At 35.3% G+C, this 11,674-nt stretch overlaps 1 long non-coding RNA gene across 2 annotated transcripts; it reads left to right on the forward strand.

Moving 5' to 3' along the window:
- Nucleotides 1-1,790: 1,790 nt before the first annotated feature.
- On the forward strand, nt 1,791-6,127 carry LOC113309057. 2 transcript variants are annotated; one of them, XR_003340299.1, is made up of 8 exons: nt 1,791-1,916; nt 2,007-2,088; nt 2,294-2,358; nt 3,244-3,325; nt 3,912-3,961; nt 4,426-4,498; nt 4,596-4,671; nt 5,316-6,127. It is a non-coding gene; the product is annotated as an uncharacterized LOC113309057 (long non-coding RNA). The 2 variants fall into 2 exon arrangements; XR_003340298.1 differs by lacking the exon at nt 5,316-6,127 and having other exon boundaries at nt 4,596-5,041.
- Nucleotides 6,128-11,674: the final 5,547 nt, after the last annotated feature.

The following is an 11,674-nucleotide window of genomic DNA, read 5'->3' on the forward strand; positions in this document are numbered from 1 at the left end:
GTCGCACTCTTTTTTCTCCTCATCTTCTTCTGCTGGTGAATTCATAGATGAGCGTGAGAGTTGATTGAGAAAATCAGTTTATGAAGCTGTATAGACTATGAAGGAGAACGATTAGCGGTTGTTAGGGTTTTGTTTGAGGTGATAAATCATAGAAAATCAAACTAGGGTTGTGATAGATGAAGAACAAAAGGGTTTTTGTTTAATTGATGTGTTTGTTGTAATTGTGCATGTGCGTATTCTGATTTATAACGAAACTATAAAAAAAAGGTTTCTGATTTATTAGGGTAATTTGCGTTACTTCCCCCGGTGAAGATCATAATTTGAGTTACCTCCCCTACAGATCTTAAATTAGCATAACCTCCTCTCGTCAAGAATTCCGTCCAAAGGCAGTTAGCTGAGTCACCAGTTGTATACAGCTGGACAAAACTAAACACGTGGCACTTAGCTTCCCAAAATACCTTCATCTTCGTCATTTTTCTTCTTCCTTGTAAATATCCTGTATCACTCCCTGATGTTGTATCTTGGCTCAAATTGAACAACAACAACATCTTGTAAAACAAAGAACATCAACTAAGCCTACACATATTCAATCTCATACTCAGGTTCAACCAACTCATCCTACACATATTCAATCATACGCAGATTCAATCTCCTACACAGATTCAATCAACTCATCCTACACATATTCAATCATACGCAGATTCAATCTCCTACACAGATCGAACCCATCAATTGTTCTCTATTGAACTCAAATAAACCTTATACCCATGAAAATCAACAACAATAATATCTTCAATTGTTGTTACAGATCGGAATCCTAATTTCATTTACTTATTCAATCACCACCATTACGACACAGAAAACTTGATTCAAAGTGAACCCATGTTTTGATTCAATCTCTGCAGCGTCTCTGTCTCAATTTCATCTCTGAATCTATCAATTACCCTTGATTATCAACAACATCAACACTCGTTCTTCAATTTTGCTATTATACACTCTTACTGAAACCTACATCTCAACCTTCTAATCCATTTTATCTCTTCTCATCAGAAGCAGATTCATTATCGAACTTCAACAGAAGTATTCAAAAGTGGTATGTCGAATTAGGGGTTTGGTTTACTCGAGAACTTGAATTTAGGGGTTTGTGTTGTATTGGAGGAGAAGATGATAGGGTTTTGCTGGAATCGAAGAACTGAAGTGTGACTAGGGTTTTTAGTTTTGAGACATGGAAGAGGAATTGCTACTGCCGATTGCAAACATGGGTCCTGTTGAGATACTTGAAATCAAAAAGGTGTTGGATTGAATTTCAGAAACTAGAAATTGGGTTGTTGTTGTAATTCAGAGAGAAGACGGATTATTTTCGAGCTGCAGTTGGTGTGGGAACTAGTGGTGTTGCTTAAGATCTGATGATGGAGGTGGTTATGAATCTGTTGAACATGAGAATAACAGTGTGAAATTGTGAAGTTGCTGCTGTCAATAGGAGGATTCAATGGTGTTTTTGCAGTAGCAGAATGATTGAACTTCTTAGATGAATGATTATCTTGGTGTTACTGAAACTCGATCGAACTCTAACATCATTCGCTGTTGTTGCAAGTGAAATTAAGAACATATCTCATGTAGAAGATGAGGGTAATGTTGTCATTTCATTTAACTCATAATGGATCTGCCACGTGTGCACGTCTTAGGTGGCAAATAACAGAATCTTTGGACGGAATTCTTGACGAGAGGAAATTATGCTAATTTAAGATCTGAAGGAGAGGTAACTCAAATTATGATCTTCACCGGAGGAGGTAACGCAAATAAGCTCTGATTTATTTGATGAGCACTTCTTATGCTTTTATTTGATTAGCTTTCTATGCTATGACTAAGACTGATTCTTATGATTTTGTACTGACGATCATTACCTTACTTAGAAGGTAAACTGCTTCTTAATCAGTTTCTTTATGTTCTATCACATATGAATAGTTAATCAATCAATAAAGGATATTTTCTGGTGTTAATTTCAGGGAGTGATGAAAAACAATTAGCAGCAACAGTTGGGCCAATTCATCAATCAGGATAATTAGCATAACTGATACTATGAATCAGGTGAATTTAATTTAGGTTTAATTTCATTTTTATGTTGAGTCCATCAACCAGAGGTTAATTATTAGTTCATCTATATTAGGGTCATAGGGTTTATCAGTTAATGGTAGTGCTGATGTTCGTTCGATTTCGGAAATGGGTTTAATATCTTTAGTTAATGGGTTGTTCAATTCGTATATAACTGATTTTTTGGTTTGTCTCATTGCAGGATTAGATTTTTTGGTTGTTTAATATCTTGATCCCTTTTATTTTGTGGCAAGAGAAAACTAAGAGGTACGTTTTGAGTTTGATAAATGTTTGAGATTGGTTTTTGTGAGATTAATGAGTAATATTAGTCACTGTATGCTTGGGAAGATTAGGTTTCAATCCAAATCAATTCTGCAAAATTTGAGCAAAGAAACATATTTTGCAGAAAACGGTAAAATGAAAATTTAGTAACTACTACTCTTGATTTGTTTGATGAGAAAATCAGTTTATGAAGCTTCAAATTTCTCTCAAATATTCTGTGAGAAAATAAAGAAAAAAAAACTGCCGCAAAAAAATAAAAAAACCCTAAAAATAACAAATCTGTGAACATAAACACAGAAAAACAGAAACTTCCATGAGAGAAAGAAAGAACCCTAAAACCAACAGATTAAACCCTAAACCCTAAAACTTTCTCCTCCAACCCTAAAAATCATTCTTCTCTGTCGCACTCTTTTTCTCCTCATCTTCTTCTGCTGGTGGATTCATAGATGAGCGTGAGAATTGATTGAGAAAATCAGTTTATGAAGCTGTATAGACGATGAAGGAGAACGATTAGGGGTTGTTAGGGTTTTGTTTGAGGTGATAAATCAGAGAGAAACAAACTAGGGTTGTGATAGATGAAGAACGAAAGGGTTTTTGTTTAATTGATGTGTTTGTTGTAATTGTGCATGTGCGTATTCTGATTTATAGCGAATCTATAAAAAAAGGTTTCTGATTTATTTGATGAGCACTTCTTATACTTTTATTTGATTAGCTTTCTATGCTATGACTAAGACTGATTCTTATGATTTTGTACTGACGATCATTACCTTACTTGGAAAGGTAAACTGCTTATTAATCAGTTTCTTTATGTTCTATCACTTATGAATAGTTAATCAATCAATAGAGGATATTTTTTGGTGTTAATTTCAGGGAGTGATGAAAAACAATTAGCAGCAACAGTTGGACCAATTCATCAATCAGGACAATTAGCATAACTGATACTATGAATCAGGTAAATTTAATTTAGGTTTAATTTCATTTTTATGTTGAGTCCATCAACCAGAGGTTAATTATTAGTTCATCTATATTAGGGTCATAGGGTTTATTAATTAATGGTAGTGCTGATGTTCGTTCGATTTCGGAAATGGGTTTAATATCTTTAGTTAATGGGTTGTTCAATTCGTATATAACTGATTTTTTGGTTTGTCTCATTGCAGGATTAGATTTTTTGGTTGTTTAATATCTTGATCCCTTTTCTTTTGTGGCAAGAGAAAACTAAGAGGCACATTTTTAGTTTGATAAATGTTTGAGATTGGTTTTGTGAGATTAATGAGTAATATTAGTCACTGTATGCTTGGGAAGATTAGGTTTCAACCAAATCAATTCTGCAAAATTTGAGCAAAGAAACATATTTTGCAGAAAACGGTAAAATGAAAATTTAGTAACTACTGCTTTTGATTTGTTTGATGATGTGTTTTAATGGTTTTCCAAAATAGCATTGCCGCTTTTGAATACAATAGCAATGACCATGAGACGAAGGTATATTATGATACGTTCTCTTATAAAGTTACAGTACCTTTTTGTTTCTATTATTGTAGGTTTACGGCCCATAGTGTACGATGCGCAATGTTTTAAGCCGATGATCAAGGTAATGTTTCCCTTTAGATTGGATTAATTGTGTATTTGTAAGTCACAGAAGAATATAACATTGGTGCATACTCACCCTCCCCTTCCCAAATTGCTTAGAAATTCTAAGGTTTTCTTTTAAAATTCCAAGTCATATGAGCTCCCACGTCGCACGATGATCAAGGTAACGTTTCCCTTTAGATTGGATTAGTTGTGTATTTGTAAGTTACGGAAGAATATAACATTGGTACATACTCTTTAAAGTTGAGAAATTCATATTGCTTTTAAAAATAAATGGACATAGGCGCTGATGTTAGAAAGGATGCTCAACAAATAAATGGACAAAGATGCTCAGAATTAGATAGCCTATTACTGGTGGTCTTGCCTTGGAGAACCTAAGGTTCAAACCTACCAAGCTGTGAATATGTTAGCCTTACTAGGTTAATTGCGTTGAAATTTGCTAAAGATTTTTCTCCAAATGAGCAGGAGTATAAGAGTCAAAGTCACCCTTCGGCCACCGTAGTCGCGGTTGACTCGACCTTTGTGAAAAAATACCAAGGTATTTGCCTTACTTTTCTCTCTGCTTCTTATTTATTTTCTTAAAGGAAAAACTTGGTACCAACATTTGACAAAAGAACTCTCACTTAATTTTGCAGGGAAGTATACATTATCGTCTACAAGTGTCACCAAATGCATGAAGATAAACAGTGAGAACATTGCCAGGAAATTGAGGTCAGATATGAATTTATATTTGCAAAGACCAAATATACCAGATTGGGTTTATACATGATATGAATTCCCAGGTGTGTCATCGTTCAAACTGATGGTTGAACGGCCTAATAGGAAAACAAAAACGTAAATTCTTATCGTTTACAAACAGTAGTCTTATGGTGACACTGCTATTTTGTAAAAGTATAAGTTAGTTTTTGTAGTTCCCTGTGCTGTTATTATGCCAAAGTGCAAGAGAACAACTAAATAATTTTGATGCTAGACGTAGTGGAGATTAACTTTTTCGTGCAATCATTATTTTTAGAGATTTGTCCCATTATAAGCTAAACCAAGTGTAACCATTTTTATATAGTGATCCATTGAGCTTCTGCAACTTTCGCTATGGATTTTTTTTTCCTTGGTTGTTGCTCAATCATTCAGTGAAAGTCTTTGCTTAATCATCATAAGTGCCGACTCTGTCTGCTACTAATGTTATATGTCAATCATCATAAGTGCCAACAAAGTGCAATCAGATGTCTTCATTTTTTACCTTTTGAAACTTTTGACTGGAATCGCTCATTTTTCTTGATTGTGATTTTTTAAAATTTTTTACTGAGCAACAACTTTAGGTGTTGCTTTGACTTATGAGATGAGTTGTCTATCCTTAGTTCAAATGCATCGGGTCAAATCGGGACGAGGCGAGCCGAAGCCGAGCATTACCAAATCAAATCGGGACAAGGCGAGGCGAAGCCGAGCTTAACCAAATCATATCGGGACTGGGCGAGGCGAAGCCGAGCTTTACCAAATCATATCGGGACTGTGCGAGACGAAGCCGAGCTTTACCAAATCATATCGGGACGGGAGGGGGCGAGGCGAAACCCAACTTTACCAAATTATATCGGGACGGGGTGAGGCGAAGCCGAGCTTTACCAAATCAAAAATATGGTTCAAAGAAAGAGACAGTCCGTTCTATTTGTAGTTGTAGATTGAATTGGTGAACCAAGTTTGCGAAGCCGCCCGGCGTAGCACGGACACAAAATCTAGTTTAGCTTAGAGAGTTTTCGGTTCTCGAATCTAGGTTTGTTTGGTCTTCTTTTGCCGATTCTTTGTTCGTTATATCTTCCTCGCCAGGTTGATGCTCCCACGGTCTCTGATATATGTTAAGATTGCTCATTCAATTCCTATTCGCAAATGGTTCGTCTCCTTGAATTCGTTCGTCTCGTTACATGTCTCCATAATATGCTTGGGGAGGATCGTCTACTACATTCGTCGCTCGCTGATTGCCGGCTCGCAAGACAATTTCTTTCGTCGGGGCTGATTATGTTGTCGCCTCTCTTTGTATTTCCTCCAACACTATGTACTCTTCCTGATGCTCTCTTAATTCTTGCATCTTCAACTTGTCTCTCAACCTAAAAATGGGGGTATACAAAAAATTTGTGGGAAACAATGCGTTAATAAACGCCAGAACTAAGTTTTCTTCTGACTCGCGTCCCATAAACTCGCTGCATAGGGTTCTCCATCGAGTAACCAGGCTTTGAAAACTCTCGCTAGGTCTTCTCTTCAAGGTGAATAACTTCTCCACCCCGGTCTTAAAAGATTGTTCTGCGTATAGGTTGCAAGGATTACTCCTTCGAGTTCACGGAATGACATAATCGAATACTTCAAAAGAGCATCAAACCAAGCCAAAGATTTTCTTTCAAACTAGCAGGAAAATACTTGCACAACATTTTGTCTTTATGTTCTCATTGTAGAAACAAGCGACAATATGCTTTGATATGATGAACTGCATTTCCTGATCCGTCGAAGATGCTGCCGAAGGTTAGCACCGTACATTTTGGGGTAACGATGCGTATAAAATATCGACACTGAGTGGCGAGCGTTTCGCCTTTTTTATGGCATCTTCTAGTTGACGTCCATTTTCATTTCCTTGAGAATTGTTGATCATTGCTCCCAAAATTTTCAACTCGTCTAGCACCACTTGGTTGGAAGCCAGATCCTTTTCCTTCATCAATTATTGTTCCATCAGCTCTTGTTGTTTCCGTGCATCTCGGTCCTCTGGGATTTCTCGCTGCTCATTTCTTCGCTTCTTCGACATCTTTTCTGTGGCTGGTGTGTCATGCAGATGGGTTGGATTTTTGGGAATTATCCTCCTGTAACCTTTGATTCTCATCAGTGAGTTATCGATTTTTCTGTACGAGTTTCATTATTGTTATTTTCGCCTCCCATTGACTAGATGAGGGATCTCATTGACTTATAAACTATCCAATTAAGCCCTATCTACCAATGTGGGACTAAGGTCCCAACATTTCACCATGCTTCCAGACCCAACGTCCTTGTTGGCCCACTCTATCGACACTGACCCGGTGGTAGCCCTTTCCTTATGGCGGCTCCACTCGACTATCAGTATTCAATGCGGTGACAACTACGTCCATATATAGGTGCCCCTACACCTTAATTCAGCCTATAGGTCACCCCTTCTGTGGGGGTGGGGGGGGGGGCATGGGTCATGGTGGTTGGCTCTGATACCAAATGTTAGGGTATCAACCCTAACTCGTCATAAGCCTATGGGTAGAACTCAACTCGAAAACCGGTTGACTAGATGAGGGATCTTATTGACTTATAAACTATCCAATTAAACTTTATCTACCAATGTGGGATTAAGGTCCCAACATATCATTATTTGGTGGAGTAAGATTGTTGTTCAGTCCGTTGTGGGTGATTCTGAATCTCTTCCTTTCGTCCCCGTGTTTCATTTATCCATCTTTAATGTCACCTTTTCTTGCGAAAATTTTGCATAATAAACAAGATTTTCTTGTCAAACACATACAATGGGTTATCCTGGCCTTCATATATGGACCCCATAGTTCATTGTGTTCTAATCATCTTAAAGTCAAGGATTATGTCAACAGATCCAAGAAAAATTCTAAGCGTAAATATCTGATGCTAATGAATATATGTCTAAAAGAGGAAAGTTCGTTGAGACGTGAAAAACCCTTTATACAAACTTTCTAAAAATGGTAAATAACACGTCTGGTATACTAGATCCACACTTTCAGAGATGAAGATCTTAAAACCTTGAAGATGTGGATTTCCTTATAACAACCAACAACAAGGTATCGTTTTGAATCCATATTCAATCGAAGGGATTTATGGCATCCGTGTATGTTTGGGTTTACAAGATTACGGGAAAATTACTCTTTTCCTTTAGGAGCATCTCTTATTGAAGGAATCGATTAAATGGTCGGAATCGATTCCGGATAATATTATCATTTTTCCCTATTACATGCACAGAAATTGGATATTGTTGCGGTTTATGGGTCTTTTTCTTTGTGATTTACTTGTAATTGATATCTTTATTTGTATTAGGGTTTTGATTATCTTGTATCTTGATATTTTTGTTATTCATGTAAGCGATCATGTAATCACGATTTTGATACGAATAAATCAAAATATGTTGATTGACCAAAAAAAAAAAAAAACTTTGCCTTATGTTGATGCAGCTAGCGTTATAGCAAGGGTGACCATATTCACCTGTCGATGTCTAATTGAGTGATGCACTTCGGTAAGCATGATTTTTTTTGGGTAATTGTTTGTCAGCATAAATCAGTAATGTATTTCAACGCATTACTGGTCTAGGGGGATAACAGTTGTCCAAAGATTATAGGATTTTCACACATTTCATTGTTTGGGAAATAATTGCGTACAATTTTCAACCGGGAGTGGTATGGGAAAGAATATCTTGATAGGTATTTTAGGGAAAAGGACTGTAGATTTGTTCTTTGCTTTGCTTTATTTTTGTCCATTTAAGTAAAAATCGGAGATAGGTTTATGTATAGAAATTGATGTTGCTAGCCTGGTACTTGGTGCTTGGGATTATATGTTCATTGGCACGGTTCCATGTATCGCCTTATCTCTAAATTATGCATTCATAGTTTCAACTGAAACTAATGTATTGGTGATGAATCACACTAGGATGTTTACCTAAGAACATTATATGGAATTTTATACCATTTCTCAACGTCAGCGAGGGTGACCTCTGCCTTTGCAGAACCTAAATTGCACCATCAGACGGATGAACACCGGGTTATTTTCAAGTTTTATACCAAGGTCTAACCTTTGCTTGCAACTTAAATGGAAATCAGTTGCTATGAGTTTTCTTATACGATTTTAACGAACTGCAATCGACCCTCAACAACACTTAATTTACTTTAGTGGGTTTATGTATTCCATCATGAAGAGCTCAAGACAATCTTAGAATTTCTTTAACGGGAGAACTTGACCAGAGGAAGTTTTGAGAAGCCTTTCCATCCCTTTAACAGATTCCTTTATCGTAATCTTAACGACTCTGTGATCATTTCATTGATGTAGAAACTACCATTTAGTCCTATAAATTATATAATAGAGTGATTTTGGTCCAATTAACCTAGTCAACTGTTTGTTTGGTCCTTTTTTAAAATATATAATACTGTTTGGTCTTAGAAATTATTGTTTGGTCATAGGGTGGACAGTATCCATGCGGGATGACGTCATGGATGATGTAATTGTCTTTTGATAGTGGCAAAAATACCCTTTTGGGACCATATATATACTCAGTTATTAAGAGACAGGGGAATCATTTTTATTTTTGTTTTCTCTCTCCTTATGTTTCTAGATCTACTTTCTCTCTGTTTTTTTCTTTTCTTTTTGTTGATAAAGAAACGACGATGGTGATGATGATGATGAAGACGATTGATTTTTAGATCTATAAAGATTGATTTGAAGATTACTAGATCGATTTTACTGCTGTTGAAGACGATGAAGATTTGTGTTTTTTCTTCTCTGATGTTGAAGATGATGGAGACGATGAAGACGAGTTGTTTTTGTTGTTGAGGATTCGATGATTATGAAGATTTGAAGATTGTAAAGAGACGATTTACAAAGATTGATTTGATTTTCTCGTGATTTTCATTTAATCTCTGTAAATCATCTTATCATTTTTCAATTTTTGTAGATCTGTGTTTTTGATTAGGTGTTCATTCGAAAGAATGAACTCGGTTTTTTATTCACAACGATGAAATTTTTGTTATGTGTTCATTCGATTGAATGAACTCTTTTTTTTTGTTATGTATTCATTTTTAAGAATGAACTTTGTTCTAGTTTTGATTTAGTTTGTTCTAATTAGGTGTTCATTTGAAAGAATGAAATCTGCTTTTTGTTCATAATAATGAACTTTGATTAGGTGTTCATTTGAAAAAATGAACTCTGTTTTAGTTTTGGTTTTATTATGTGTCCATTTGAATGAATGAACTATGTTTTTGTTCATAAAAATGGAAGTTTTGTTGGGTGTTCATTTTAAAGAGTGAATTCTATTATACTTCGAATTTGGTTTGTTCTTGTTATGTGTTCATTTGAAAGAATGAGCTCTGTTTTTTTTTTGTTTTTTTTGTCCTAATAATGAAGTTTTTCTTTGTGTTCATTTTAAAGAATGAACTCTGTTTTCATATGTGTTTTTAGTTTGGTTTTATTACGTGTTCACTTGATGAACATCAAATGGATATTGTATGTCTTTTTATAAACTCGTTCATGCAAATTCGGTTTCATTTTACAGACACGGCCACTTGGAAATGTGCTAACAAAGTTGACAGTGGTGCTAAAGTGTTGGTGCACATCTCTGCATACTTACGTGACCAAGCAAAGACCAATCTTCGACAATGTCATTGCCAAGATAATTTTAATGAACTCTTGTACGAAAATAAGTACTCCCTCCGTTTCACAAAGATAGTCCGGTTTGACTTTGTCAAGATATTAAGAAGACCATTGTAGTTTACATGTCTACCCTCAAGTACTTGCCTAATTTAGTTCAATTATAATGTTAATAATAAAAACTTCCAAAAATTGATATGGAATTGTAAATTGGAAATAAAAGAAATAAAATTAAAACATATCCTATTTTTGCAAAAAAGAAAAGAGACGAAAAAAATATAGAGATAAAAAGATTGTATACTTATGGAGGATAAACTTTATAAGGAATTTAATTTGAAACCATATATATTGTCTTTTAAAAGGAATATAGAATTAATGTGTTTCCTTAATTATATAGATTTTTAGATTGGGTCCCATTAAAAAAAAATTTATAAATATAAAAGGTTTAAGGGTGTATTGGAGAGATCATTGAAAAAATACGTCCATAAACAAAAGCTGGACACAATTTTGAAATAAACCAAAATGAAGTAGAGGACGGTCTTTCAAAAACAGAGGGAGTAGGAAGTTCAGAGTTTATTAGAGAGCATGAACTCAAATAATTATGGAATAGAAGAGTTACGCAAATTAATGATAAAATAGTATGGAAGGGTGTTTTTGTCTATTTAATATTTTTAATTAATTATGAACCAATCAGAAAACTCGTTTTCTTAAAGGACCAAACAGACTTGGGACCACTTAAAAAGGGACCAAACGATTATTTCCCCTTCATTGATTAGCACGCCTTGAGTTCGGAAAACCAGTTTTGTAGGTCTGTTTCCACCCGGGACAATATTTGGAAATTTTTGAACTTTCCTTTAACGGGTAAAGACATGCTCATGTGGCCTCAAAGCAAGGCTTGTACTTTTACTGTCATAGATTTGGATATCTCAGAAAGAGAACTTAATGGTAGAACGGTATGGCCGAGAAAGCGGCTAAGTTTTGTAGAAGAAACAAGGGAAAATTAGGCTAAGGCCCAAAAAATATATTATTCCTATTGGTAGGTCCAAAATACTTTTCAACTACCGTGACACTCATAGTTATTCAAAATCATAAAAAGTGAGTAACAAGACAAAGTTTCCCTTAATATAATTACTTGTAAAAGGAAGAAATTTTGGATTTTCTATCTGCTCAGTAAAGAGTCTGCATGACTCGTTATGCATCCTATTTTTTCAGGAGTATAATTGGTATGCAAACTTGAATATAACACATCTAAAAAACCGTGTCTTGGAATTTTACAAATTTTATCTCGTTGCAAAGTTTTTAAAGGGCTCTACAAAACGAGCACAAATAACAATATCAAATTTGA

Source organism: Papaver somniferum, chromosome 9 (assembly GCF_003573695.1).
Source record: "Papaver somniferum cultivar HN1 chromosome 9, ASM357369v1, whole genome shotgun sequence".
NCBI lineage: Eukaryota > Viridiplantae > Streptophyta > Magnoliopsida > Ranunculales > Papaveraceae > Papaver > Papaver somniferum.